The sequence below is a fragment of the Bidens hawaiensis genome, unplaced genomic scaffold (assembly GCF_021521415.1).
Source record: "Bidens hawaiensis isolate Kalapana, Puna unplaced genomic scaffold, B.hawaiensis_p1.1 tig00029688_1, whole genome shotgun sequence".
Taxonomy (NCBI): Eukaryota; Viridiplantae; Streptophyta; class Magnoliopsida; order Asterales; family Asteraceae; genus Bidens; species Bidens hawaiensis.
Genome location: NW_027494936.1, coordinates 135,035 through 149,338, shown reverse-complemented (window position 1 = coordinate 149,338; position 14,304 = coordinate 135,035). Strand labels below are relative to the sequence as shown.

Sequence of the window (14,304 nt, the reverse complement as noted above, 5' to 3'; positions counted from 1 at the left end):
TGAATCAAACTAATTATATCTACGTGTTAAACATATCGTGATGTTTAACCCGTTTATTAAATATGTTCACATTGGTAATTATCAATCAGGTTAAATGTGTTTGTTTTCAGGTCTACACGACATTAAGACCGGTATCAAATGGTATAGATTTATAACGTTGTAAATATAATTTATATAATTAAAATATGAAAACTAAATCACATTCCTTAACGAGCTAACGTGGTTCAATAAGGATAGTATAATTGTAACTTTTGATAATTTTAAATTTATCTTGTTATGGTTTGTTTGATAGTTTCTTAATGATATAAACTATAACAGAATAACATTTCAAAATCCCCTTATTTTATAAGGTAACATATTACATTATTAAAATTAAAGTAAAACAAGATATTAGTTACAAATTATGTCGAAGAAGAAGCTTTGAAGGTTGAGGTAGTTGGATTCACATGGGAGTTGCTTCACATACTTTAATTAAGCTTTGCTTACAAACCAATGAACCATACCTATGGATGGCATGGCCCCTTTCATCTCTCTATATTTTGTTTATTGTGTTCATTTAAAACAACTGTTTTATTAATTTTATTAGTATATATTTATATTTATATAATATGAGGGTGCGGTTGTTGTATAAAGTCGTTTTTCATACGAAGCTTACGGTGTATCATGGATGTGACATGTGTATCTCGAATCATTTTTCATGTAAAATGTAAGGTCTTAACATGAATATGACACGCGTCTTATTGGTGAAAGTATATGTACAAGTGTGATGTTATAATTAACATATGAACAATTGCACGCCATATTCTTACACATGTATCACCGGTTATATTATTTAAGAATATATGAATACTATACTAAACTAAAGATGGTAGTATTTTCAAGGATCATTTAAGAATATAAAAATTATTTAATTTTGTTAAAAATATTGAATGAAGTATATTTAGACTAAAATTTTCAAAAACAAAGGCTTTTTCGTTTTGCCGTTTCAAACATATTAAACCTTTTTACTATTCATGATCTTGTTTTCGTCTCAAATCTCAATCTTAACTATTACAGAGTTTGATCAACTTCACACCATTTTACTTTATGTTTAATGTTTGCTCCGGTGCATAGTTGTCAATAACGCTCATAGCGCTCGATGTAGCGAATACTGTAATGTATAGGAAAGTTCCCTCTAAATGGGTTACAACGACCTAATAGAGCTTAAACAGCGTTTATTTATTTATTTTTGAGTTTTGAACGGTTTAAAATAATTGGGCGAACCTGAGAATTAGATTATCAGGTTGCATGTAGAAAGCAGCGTGCTTCCAAAATCGAGTTCAGCTCTTTAAAATATGAATTTAGGTTTTCAATTCTTCCAAAGTTGTAGATTGATCTTTCTGAACGTTGTTTATGAAGAGCCTGATTTGTAGTTTATCTTTTAATTTAGTTTCGTCTTCCAATATTAGTGGGTCATTTTATTGATTTTTTTTTTGTCAAATCTTAAATATTGGAGAAAATTTTTGTGCTAATACCTTATCACTTATCACTAAACATCAAATAGCATCTGGTATTTCATCGCTATCGTTACGTAACGCGTAGGTGGCCTGCCGATATTTACCGCTATTCGCTATTAACAACTATGATTCAGTGCATACATGTATATATACATGTCCAATACAAAACCAAGCCAAATTAAATGCACAAGAACTTTGTAGAAACACTTGTACGAAGTGCTATTTAGATAGTAGAAAAAAGAGAGGAGACGAGTTGTGATCACATAACCATCTTACAAATTGTGGTTAAAACAATTAATGCGGTCTCTATTTAAAAAGGGAATAAAATGAACAATAGAATAAAATTGATCATTGTCATTCAGTTGTCTTGTTTGATTAACCTATAGAATGCAATGAATTATTACATTACTAGGTTAGTGGCCCGTGTATCATGCGGACGAAATTAATAAATTCGTCAGGTAAAGGTAAACATATATGATTGTTTATTTGAATAAATAAAAAATTATGAATTTATGTGTAAAGATGATTTTACATAAATATTATGTTTTTTTTGTAACTAGAACAAATTGGATGAATATAAACTTATGAGAATTGTAGGTTCACTATTTAACATTTTAACGTATTTGCCGGTAATTTTATTATTAGGTGTATAAGATTAGAATATCACATAACCGTTAGACGTAAACATTTGTATGAGCAATTAAAATATAATATTAAAAAACATTAAGTTACAAAATATAGTGAAATCATATAGTATGATGGAAGTTATTGGTCGAGTAATATATGAAATTGCATTTTACAAAAATATATGACAGCCATTATGTTTGATAATATTTTGTGAAAAAGCTTGAAAATTAAGGAATAGCTTATCAATGTTGATTGTCTTATATGGTGAAATGGCTTTTTATCAAAATATAAAAAATGGCAAAGGTGACGTTGGCGACAGTGATGATGGTGGTGTTGGCGACGACGCTGGTGGTCAAGCAACGACAGTGGCAGTGACAGTGGTGGTGGTGGTGGCGGTGATATAGAGGTGCACAAATCGGTTTTTTTAAAAAAACCGGTTCGGTTAATAACCGGACCGGTTTTTCTTGGCCTGGAAAAAAACCGGTTTTTAAATAACCAGACCGGTTTATTAACCGGTTTTTTTGGTGCAAAACTCGGACCGGTCTAACCGGTTAGGACCGGTTTAGAAACCGGTTAGAACCGGTTAATAACCGGTTTTTTTAATTAACCGGTTTTTTTTTTTAAAATAACCGGTTAATAACCGGTTTTTTTCATAATAACCGGTTTTAAAATTAACCGGTTTTTTCCATAACCGGTTCAGTAACCGGTTTTTTCTCTAGAACTTGTAACCGATATACGAACCGGCGGTTACTAAACCGGTCAAACCGGTTTTTAAATAACCGGTTTTTGTAAAAACCGGTTTTTGTAAAAACCGGTTTTCGGTTTAAACCGTTGAACCGGTTCACCAACCGGTTTTTTTGCCCATCTCTACGGTGATAGCGACAATGGTGGTGGTGGCTACGACGATGGTGGTGACGGCAGGTGGCGATGGTAGCGGTGGTGGTGGCGGCGATGGTGGTGGTGGAAGCGACAATGGTGGCGGCGGCAACGGCGATGGTACTGGTGGCAGTGACGATTAAGATCGGATCTATTATATAGTTAGGGATAGCTCGGGCTTCCCCTCAACTTTGTTGGCTCTGTGAAAATATTCAAGGTTTTTAGCATTATCATGAAACCAATATATATATTATCTTTAGCAGTTTTAAAACATCAATTGGATATGCCAAAGTGGCTATCAGGCGTGATTCTAAATCATGTGGGATCAGCTTGCGCAGGTTCAGATCCTTGGATGAAGAAGAAAAAGAGAAGGGCGGAAATGATGAATGCTTTTGATGAAATGAGATTGATAGTGCAATCGTTTGATTTTATTCCATTGACCAACCAAACATCTATTTTCTCAGGTTCAGATCCTTGGATGAAGAAGAAAAAGAGAAGGGCGGAAATGATGAATGCTTTTGATGAAATGAGATTGATAGTGCAATCGTTTGATTTTATTCCATTGACCAACCAAACATCTATTTTCTCATTCCCTGACAATGATTTATTCCATTTTCCATGTCGTTCATGCATACCAAAAACTACCTATATATACATGTTCAACAAAAAAAATCAAGAGCGAGCATAGGATAACGAGAATCGTCGCATCACTTGTACTTTTTTAACTAAATGCGTAACCGTGTTATGCGACCTCTACTCCAGTTTCTCTCGGTAAGCAACAAAACATTTCGTACAAGACTTATTGTTAGTTTTTATATTTCACGTTGTATACACGTGTAAGAGAGAATTGATTGGTAAAAGCAAAAGCTTTAGGCAGGAATTGTTGGTTTCTGAAAAGTGAAAAGCATTCATGTGTTGATAATAGAGTAACTCATAAGAGAATATGGGCCATGGGGGACCAATGTTTCCTTTAATAAGAGCATCAAACAAAACAACAAGACCTTGGCCCAATTCCTACTTTTATTTTCCTACTTTTGTTCCAAGTTTAAATCAACTTAAACCCATCTTAATCATGCTTTTAGCAAGTTTAAGCCCAAAACATATTATTAACCTACTTAAACTCAAAACTTAAAAAAACTTTAATGAGCCTAATTGTGTGATCTACAAATGTTTTCAGGCCCGGCCCGGACATTGACCCGGACGCCTTACCAAGTCACAGGTCGGACCGGCCCGAAAGTTCAGACCGGACATTGACCCGAATGACATCATAAATATTACACACACACACCATTAGTATTTTCTTTAATATAAAGCCGTTCATGTCTTTTTATCTCATCCCATGATTTCAAGTATCCCCAAATATCTCATCATCAAGATCTCGTTTTACATATTTATCCTAAATAAATCCAATTTTAACTCCATATTTAATCTTTTGTATTCTAGTTTTTTTACCTTGTATGTTCCCAACAAGTTTATATCATGTTCTAATTTAAAAAGAAAATTCTTCATAACAAGAGAACCTATAGGTTGGTAAGCTTTCTTTCTTTTTTTCTTTTTTTTTTTACATATATATAAATTGTAGTTACACAGATGAATACATATTAAATTAATTTGATGCAATGAAGAAACTAGGAAGCCATATTTTTTTAAATAAGGTAAACATTGTCACTACAATGAATCTATTTAGGATTTATGTTTCAGCTATTTAAAGTTTTAAACATAAATCAAGGTTGGTTTAGTGGCTCTTGGGTAATTTTAAATGCGTGCATCTCGGATTAGCCCGAGCCCAAGTCCCAACTTGGGCAAAGTTTTTAATATAATTTCAAAACAATGGTTTTACCGGTTAAACCGTGATTCACCGGTTCCGGTCGAACCGCAACACGCCAAACCCGGGTTATTAGAAAACGGGTTATATAAGGTGAACCGTACCGGAGTTCATAGCGGGTCCGGTCAGCCGGACCGGTCCGAGTTTCAAAACATTGTCTACAATGGCATATCTAAACAATACACATCTTTGACCCAAAAAAGTCAACGGGCATGTTACAACAAGTCTTGTCATACAACAGTGTTGTTGCAAGATTCTTTGAGTTGACTTTCAAACTGTCATCATCCCAATTATAATACAGACAATCACACAGATGTATTACATAAACATGGTGTGGCTAACTAGGACTCACTTAACCGACCCGCAATCATAACAGTACTATGCAAATATGAACAAGGTGGTTAACGAAAATATACAGATACCTGAGGGATATCAATGTCATTCTCCTCCTCATCTTCACACGCGACCACCAAATCCACGTGGAGGCGATACAGTGGTATCTCCACCTTCACCACCTCACGAACCAAATCCACCACCTTCTTATCCAACCGATCTTTATACTTAGGAATCATATTATTATACACCATACAACTTCCATACGTAACACTATACGCATCAAGTCCCTTGTCCGCAAGCCAGTTAATAAGTTCTCTTAACGTAGGGTTGCCTTTAATTGACCACCGGTCCCACACGGTCCAGCTCATGTCGCGGTGCTTGATGACTTTTGGTGGGACCGGCTCGGCCATGGAGAAAAGAGGGAGTGCCAGGTTGGCAAATGTGTTGCGGTAGTGTTCTGCCGTGTGGGCCCCATCGATGACCTTGTAGAGTTCTAGACAGACTAAACCGGTTGCCATTGCGGTTGATGTAGCGATTGCGGGTATGATTCTTCCGGCTATGAATTTGGCTCGTAGTTTGTCGACTTCAGGTATGCTGTAATTTCTTGCTCTCATGTTGGCTAGTCCGGCTATGAAATCCATGTGGTAGTATCATCATCCTACAAAATACAAATCGGGTTTTATATATTTATGTGTATTTATATATGGATACATATAAGAGGTGACAAGATGGATTGGTCAATTGGTTGGATCAAAACAGGCTAGGGTATGAACTATCTAAAATACGGGTCGGTGGTGTGCATGAAACCGAAAAAACCGACCCGTAACCCAAAAAACCATACCCAAACAAAAACCGATAGTTTGCCTTTATGTTTTTGTAAAAACCAAACTTTCGGTTCAGTAGGGATGTGAAAGAAAACCAGAAAACCCCAAAAACCAAACCTTATCAGTAAGACAGTAACAGGAAAAACCGAAAAACCAAACCACATTGTGAATTTGGTTACCGATTCCACAGATCTTGCTTAATAGGATAACCGAACCGAATTTAATTGATTAAACCAAATAATAACCGGTTTATCAGATAACGAATAAATCGTTTTAATAGGTTGAATTCGGTTCGGTTAGACACGTTTCGAATTCGGATCGGTTCGGTTTTGTATGTAATTAAAACCAAATCAAATAAACTGCGGTTTCGGATTTACATGTGATTAAAAATTTAAAACAGAAAAACCAAACCGAGCCAAACTTATGGATTTTCATTTTTATAATTTAACTAATTTATAAGGATATTTTAGCCCAAATGTATAATGGTCAGTCAATTATTAATTAACAGAAAGATTTAGACCCGGGGCCAACTTTTTTTCGGCTCAAAATTTTGAAGTCCAAATGGTAAAACCAAAAAAACCGAACCGAACCCAAACAAAAAATTTCGAAACAAGCAGTTTTCAAAAACTCAAAAACCGAAATTTAGGTTTTTGGTTCGATTTGAACTTTGAACCCAAAAATGACCCACCCACAGTGGGTCAAGTTGTGTTGGGCTAACCCGCACACATTTTTTTTTATCAATATCAAAACGGATCATTTAAAGAAAATATCTTCTCTTGTTATAACTCAAAATGGTTCAGGTAAGTTTGGTTGACTGGAAACCACTTTACTGCACGCTTTTTTAAATAATCACAACCCAAATTGACCCATTCATAAGTAAACGGGTCAAAATTGGCATCACTAATGAAACAAGTAAACCAAAAAAAAAAGGTGAAAACCTTCTCAAATTGTATAGGTTTCATGACAAAACCCGAAGGAAGAGTCTTTCTGCGTTGTTCTAACTTTTTGATTAGTTCATCAATAACTTCACATCATCGATAGATGCAGAAGATAAACTGGCAGCATTTTCATCAGTCTCGATTTTGACACCTTGTTTTGGTTGAAAGTCGGGAACAGTGACCTGGTCAACAGCCTCGGCTAGTTTCTTGGGGTTTTTGGCCCAATTGGGAACATGGATGCCAAATGTTTCGGCCCGGAGGATGGAACCCGCCAGTACAAAGTTAAGGTGGGTCGGGTCGGAAACAGAGAATTCTAGTGGGTGTGGGAAACGCTTCGGGGCTGACCAAAATGGAGCACCGGTACTGGTTAATGCGTCTTCAGGGAACGTGTAAATTAGTTGCTTCATACGGTTAGAAAAGTAATCTTCAAACCTGGAAATAAATTTATAAAAGTGGAATAAACATATGAAAAGTTTATAAAAACACATTATTGTATAATGTACACTTGTAGAATATAAATTATTAACAAGTAAATTTTATAAAAACAGTTTTTACGGTAACAGTAGAAATCTTTGAATAAAAAGATTTAAAAGGTTCTAAAGTTTCATGACTTCCAACCCTCTTGATCCGTTCTTTTAGCTGTAAAAAAAATTTATCCATTAAGAGAAATCATGACCTACCCAACCCAAGTCAACCCGCAAAGGGTCAAAAACACTTCGTACACACTTTGTTCAATCATGTTTGTGTAACTGAATTTTTATAAAAAAATTAAGAACTTCAACAACTTCTAACAACCAATCATTTATTTTTTTTTAATTTGAGGGTACTTTTGTCATTTCTATATCTAATTTTGTGATTACATATGCGAAATCACAAGTTTGCATATGTGTAAAGTGTAATAACCAAATTACATATAGCTGTAATAGTCGATTTATATATATGTCATCGTTGAAATATATATAATAAACGACAAAAGTACCCTCATAATATTAAATATATCAAAAGGGGAGCATCATCAGTAAACTCTTTTTCGTGAGAGAACTAAAGAAATCCATACTAAATAATGCATATATGTAGTATGGTGTTCTTTAGTTTTCTCACCATATATACACACGCACACGCATATATAATGCAACAAAAGAATGAAAAACAAAGGGGAAAGGGGTACTACTTTAGACGAGCCCAAGCAATACAATCTTGAAATGTTTCACATCTTTCCTTGTCAAGACACTCAAGAACCCGCTCTAAATTATCCCGAGCCTGAGCATCACCAGCGTTCCTCATTGCATCTGTATACTCACTCGGGTTTGACAGATAGGCGTTGACTTCCGATGGAGTTTGCTCAAGCAACCCTTCGAACTCAGACCGAGCCCAAGTCAAACAATGGTCAATGTTATGTGGAAACGAATGGACAGTACACATGGGTGCTTGTTTCTCTGGCGGGTCCCTAGAAGCACCATAATTTTCAGTCAAATGAGGAATAACCATCTGCGTGTTGCACTTAGCACCTAATGTACCAGATTCCAAAAGTGGCTTTTGGAAATATACACATCTTTGGTCAACATAAAGCCTCGCATTGACATTATCCAAAGCATTAATGACAACATTTACATTCTCCCAGAACGTATCGTCAAATACTCTTTCAGTCTCCGGGCCCACGCGGTTTTGTAAAGCTTCGATCTTAAGACGAGGGTTAATCAATGCAGCTGCAGAAGCAGCGACAGTTGATTTAGCCTGACCAATATTCCAGTCGCGAAACAAGAATTGTCTGCTAAGGTTGCTTTTCTCAATGACATCATCATCAGTAACGGTTAATTTCGCATGGGCCCCACATGAAACACCCATTAAAGCTAAGTTTTTTAAGAATTCGCATCCCAATGCACCAGATCCTACAACAAAAGACTGGGTGTTTTCCAGTTTTTTCTGGAATTTAGCTCCAAATACTGAAATTTGGGCGTCATAACGGGTGTTTAGCGGTTGGTAGTTGTTTGGATCCAATGGTTCAGTAGGAAGTGACTCAACAGAATCAAAGTAAAAGAACTGTAGAAACATAATTAAAATTATTTGGCTAAATCGGGAATAACGTACTCATAGGCCTGTAATTCTGTAAACGAACCGAACGCTTAGTGAACTGTTCGTGTTCGCCGGGAAGTTCATTCATTTACTAAACAAACGAGCACGAAGAACATTTTTTGTTCGTGTGATTAAACAAACGAACATGAGCACATGTCTCGTTCGTTCATTTACGTTTGTTTATGTTTGTTTAAGTTCGTGCGTATATATGCTCACTAAAATCTTTTAGGTGCATTACAATGTAGTCTAGTTTTATGAAACTAAAATATCACCCGTTACTATTTAGTCTAATTTTATTAATTCTTTAAGCCCAACAGATTGACGTTAACATTTACTTTTAATTGATGTTCACTCAATCTCAAATTATTTTCTTTCGTTTACGTTCATGAACCGTTCGTTTGTACTGTTAATGAGCAAACATAAACGAATATTTTCTTAACAAACGAGCACGAACAAGAAACATCCATTAGTTTAATTGTTCATGTTCAATCATTTTTAGGCTAACGTTAAACAAACGAATACGAACATGCACCATTCATTGTATGTTTAAACCACAGAACGACAAATGAACACTAACCTGAAAAAGTGGATGAAACTTTCCAGAACACGCCTTGAAAACTTCTTGACCAACTATGCCACCAAACATGGCAGCCATGGGATTAAGCACTGCGCGTGCTCCATAAGCAAAAACCCGCAAAAGTTTTGGATTCAAATCTTCCAACTTTCCATCTCCTAACCTCTCGTTCATGGTGGTTGCAATAGAAATCAGCTTTTGTGCATCATCTTCTGAACCCGCAACAGGAAACCGCCCCAGTTCACATGTGAACGTATCAAGTGCTTGAAACGCCAGATGCAAAAGAGGCGGTCGGTCAAACTTAGAGAAATCACTCAACAGAAACTCGCCAGGAGATTTAATCGCTTCTTTCAAAGGCTTAAAATTCAAGACCTTTGACTGTTTGACTTGAGTCACTATCCCACCTTTCACATAAGTCCCAAATTTGGTGGTGTCTTCTTCAAGAAAGAATGAATATGGTCTACAGCTTTTGACTTTTCTTGGTTTTCCATCATTAAGTTCTGTCATCCCGTGAATTTCAGAAAATACTACAAGATCACCATCTTGGAATTCTAAACGTTCATCATCAACACATGTTACAAGTGCAGGGTTATCATTGCTGATTGATGCAATGATGCCAGTATGCGGTTCTTCCCCATCAACATCGGTTACAGTAAACTCGGGGCCGAAATCACAGAAAATGTTACCGAAAAGTCCTCTGACTTCGGTCTTGATGAAAGCTATAGGAGGTTGATGATTGTTACAGTAATTGTCAAACGCGATAGCGGTTTCTAAGTTGACGTCGGTAAAGACTACAGCCTGTAATATTTTATGAATGACAGTCAGAAAATTTTGCAATAAATCTGATTACCAAACAGAAACAGATCCACCATGACCAAAACTTGTTTTAAACAGAATACAAGTATTAGCTGTAACTATATGTTTCCTATCATAAAGTGACCAGATTAGTTTAGTTTTTGGATAATTATAGCTATAGCATATAGTTTTGGGAACTGTAATAATGTTATTATCACAATCACTTTGATTGCTTGTTGTTGCTTAATTACTTTTGTTTTGTTAACAAACCACATAATTGATTGATAAAGCAAGAACAACTATCCAACATAATATTAAGAACATAAAAGGACTGAATTGATAAATTTCAGTTAATAAACAACTACAGTATATAGAGAGATCTAGAAACATAAACTGGGTCCATGGGCTCATACTAATAACCCTAAATAATAATATATTCCAATAATAATGCATATGTGTGATATGAAACATTTTATGTAAATTGTGCAGAAGAATTGTAGTTTTCACTAAGCATTTATTGTAAACCGTGTGTGTGAGGTAGCAAGCCCAAGAGTGTTAAAAGAACATGGGAAAGATGTGAAAAATAGTTGGGACAACATATAGTTGAAGAAATTGAAAGAAAGAATATACTATACACTTTTTAAGTACATATAGTTTTTATTTACAAGTATAGATATTGTCAGGTATTGTTAGAAACAATACCCCAAATGTTATTAGATGCTGTTGGTGATTATGCATGCTGGTTGTATACAGACGTTTGATAATCAGGTTGTTTAATCATTGGTGGCAAGATGGTGTGGCTTGAAATGGCTGAAGATTTTGGGCGTTTAAGCTTGGAGAGGAGGAACAAATGGCTGATGTTTGAAGATTCATGGCTTCAAAGTTTTAAGCTTGGGTTTTGTTTTATAGGCTTGATTTGTTTTGTTTGTGTTTGTTTCTAGTTGATGTTTTATGTGGGGGCTGTATGGCTAGATCTGGTCTGCGGATGAAATTTGATGAGCTTTTTGTTTGTTTGGTTGTCTTTGGTAGAGAGCTTTGAACCTTTTGTTTAGTTGTTTGGTTTTTGAGGGTTAGAGAGACCTTGGGGTATGTCCCGGGATCCCTAATGCCTTTTTTGTACATATTTCTTATCTATGAAATTTTTGACGGGGTCTCATCCCCTTTAACCAAAAAAATATATATATACACCAAATGTTAGTAACTCCATATGAGTTATACTTTAATACAATAGTTTTCGTATGGAAAAATTTGTGATGTATGAATGGAACCTTTTATGGTTAGCGTTTCCATTATAATTTGTATTTGTGATGTATAAATATATGTATGCCAACAAAGTATCATGTGCATGAGCAAACAAAGTTAAGTAAACAGTTACCTGAAAGTTAGAGAGTTGTTCTTTGGTCAACTTTGTAGACAAGGTAGACACTAGAACTGCATTGTTGAGCTCCTGCAACTTCTGAACAGAAGCTAGGGCTCTATTCTTGCCTACATCTTTCTCTGAAAAGATAAAGTTGCTGGATAGATCCCATAGTTCCACCACCCCTTCATCATGTAATGTCACAGACTTTACACCAGCAAGTATAAGATTCTTTGCTGCAAAAAATGAAGCCATTTCAAAAAAGCCAACGGATAACCTCTACATTGTCATATCAGATTATGAAAGTTTCACCTTGTTCATACTTTTTAAGGGCGTTTGGACATGCTTTAAACCAATTATTGCAATTTGAAGTCACGATATCATGTTTGAGTGTTCGGGAAAAAGGTGATTATGATTATGATTTTCAAACTTGCAGCTCAAGAAACACGAAACTTAAACAAGACTCCTTAAACTAATTGCAATCACAGAGAATTGAAGTTATATAAACTAATCATCATTTTTACCTATTTCTGCACCAAGTCCTTGCATTCCAGAAATCAACACATTAGATGCAAACAGCCGCCTCATAGTCTCACGACCATAAACAGCAAGCTGCCTGCTATGAAGATCCTCATCAATATCCTGCATATTCGTATCTTCTAATCCCATATCCGTCAAGGACGGTTCCACAACAGTACTGCTGGCACTACTATTAGCTTCCTCACCACCACTATTCTTCTTCCCGCCACAATCACCAATCCCAGTGGTGGTTGTTCTGGAGGTTATCAATGAAACAACAAGAAGAGGTCTATTAGACAGATTATTGTATAGTGTGTGTAGGCTTGCAAATGAACCAAACGTTTAGTGAACCGTTCGGCCAAAAGTTCTTTATTTGATTAACGTATGAGCATCAACAATTTTTTTCATTCATTTAGTCAAACGAACTCATGCCTCGCTCGTTCATTTATGCTCATTTATGTTTGTTTACTTTCATTTATGTTCGTTAGTTTATGTTTGTTTAAGTTCGTTCGTTTATGTATTCATATAAAGTATTTAGGCTCATTACAAATTTACAATTACATTGCACTTTAGTTTTATGAAATTAAAAAATCACCTCTTACAATTTAGTCTCATTTTATTATACTTTTAGGCCCAACATATTGATGTTCACATTTACTCTTAACTGGCACTCAATCAGCCATATTCGTTCATATATGTGCAGTTATGCTTGTTCACTTACGTTCGTGAACCGTTCGTTTATGCTATTAACAAACAAACACAAGCAAACGCAAACACAAGTCATTTTCATACAGAACAAACACAAACAAAAAAACCTGTTCGTGTTCGTTCAGTTCATTTACAAGCCTAAGTATGTGTGATCAGGGGCATTTCTGTCTTTCATTGTTTATGCAGTTATTGATTATGAGAATTACATACCTTACAAGTTCTTTCAAGCTCAAACAACCGATGCGTGGCTTCTTACGCAAACCATCCGTACTATTATCACTACCGCTATCTTCGTCAAGTTTCGCTACATCAGCAGGTCGTTTCTTAGGTAGCATGTGGTGTAAAAAGCTGCTGAAAGCGCCAAAAAGCCCCATGGAAACCAAAATCAACGAAACAATTTGAAGAAACACGCTACGCTATAAGGCAAGTTAAACGAAACCCAAGCCTTAGGTATTTGTGTTGCTTGGTGGATAAAATTGGCATTGAATGATTAGAGGGATTGAACTGCAAGTAAAGGAAAGGATATTGGAAAGAAACTTACCGGTTGAAGGTATCTGTGAGCGGTAGAGTATTCAGAAATGGAAGGAAGCTGCTGTATGTTCTGTGCTCGATGGACTTGTTGAAGGACTGGTGTCATGGAGAATTATGAAGCGTTGAGAAGATTCGGTTGGGAATATTGTGAAAGGAGGCAGATGGAGGACGGTATAGTAAATTGGACTTATATATCTTGTTAAGAAAATAATTTGTTAATGAATTCTTACTAAACGACATTTTTTATAAAATGAATGCAGTTCACGGACGCAAATAAAATCGACGTAGAGTTCGATTGATTCATCAATGTGAATAATGAGAAAGGAAATAGAAACAACACAAAAACAATGTCTAAAATAGGATTTCGTATTTTATGTTAGGTGTAGTAAATTGCAAAATATTAAATGTTTAGATAATATAAATAAATGTAAAAAAACCTTCATGAGCAACATATACAAACGAACATGAACGAATGTTTGAACACGTCACCGTACACGATTGAACGAACGGGGGTTTTGTTCATGTTCGTTTGTTTAACTAATCGAACGAAATTCTTGTTTATGTTCGTTCATTTATTAAACGAATGAACATAAATGAAATTTCCACGGAGCGGTTTGCTGAACGTTTAGTTCATTTATTAAACCGACCGCTTACCTTTACCATTTAAACTTTGTTTCATTTATGGAATATACTGTTATGAATATGTGAATATTTATGAACCATACCAGTCAAAAGTCCTACCAATAGCAAAGTAATTCTTGCTATTAGTAGTCTGGGGACGGTGGGATGTAGGCAACGCTTACCTCCATTCTAAAGAATAGAGAG

At 35.6% G+C, this 14,304-nt stretch overlaps 1 pseudogene; it reads right to left on the bottom strand.

Annotated features, from left to right (window-relative positions):
* Positions 1 to 5,115: 5,115 nt before the first annotated feature.
* Positions 5,116 to 13,322, bottom strand: LOC143579394 (ubiquitin-activating enzyme E1 1-like; annotated as a pseudogene).
* Positions 13,323 to 14,304: the final 982 nt, after the last annotated feature.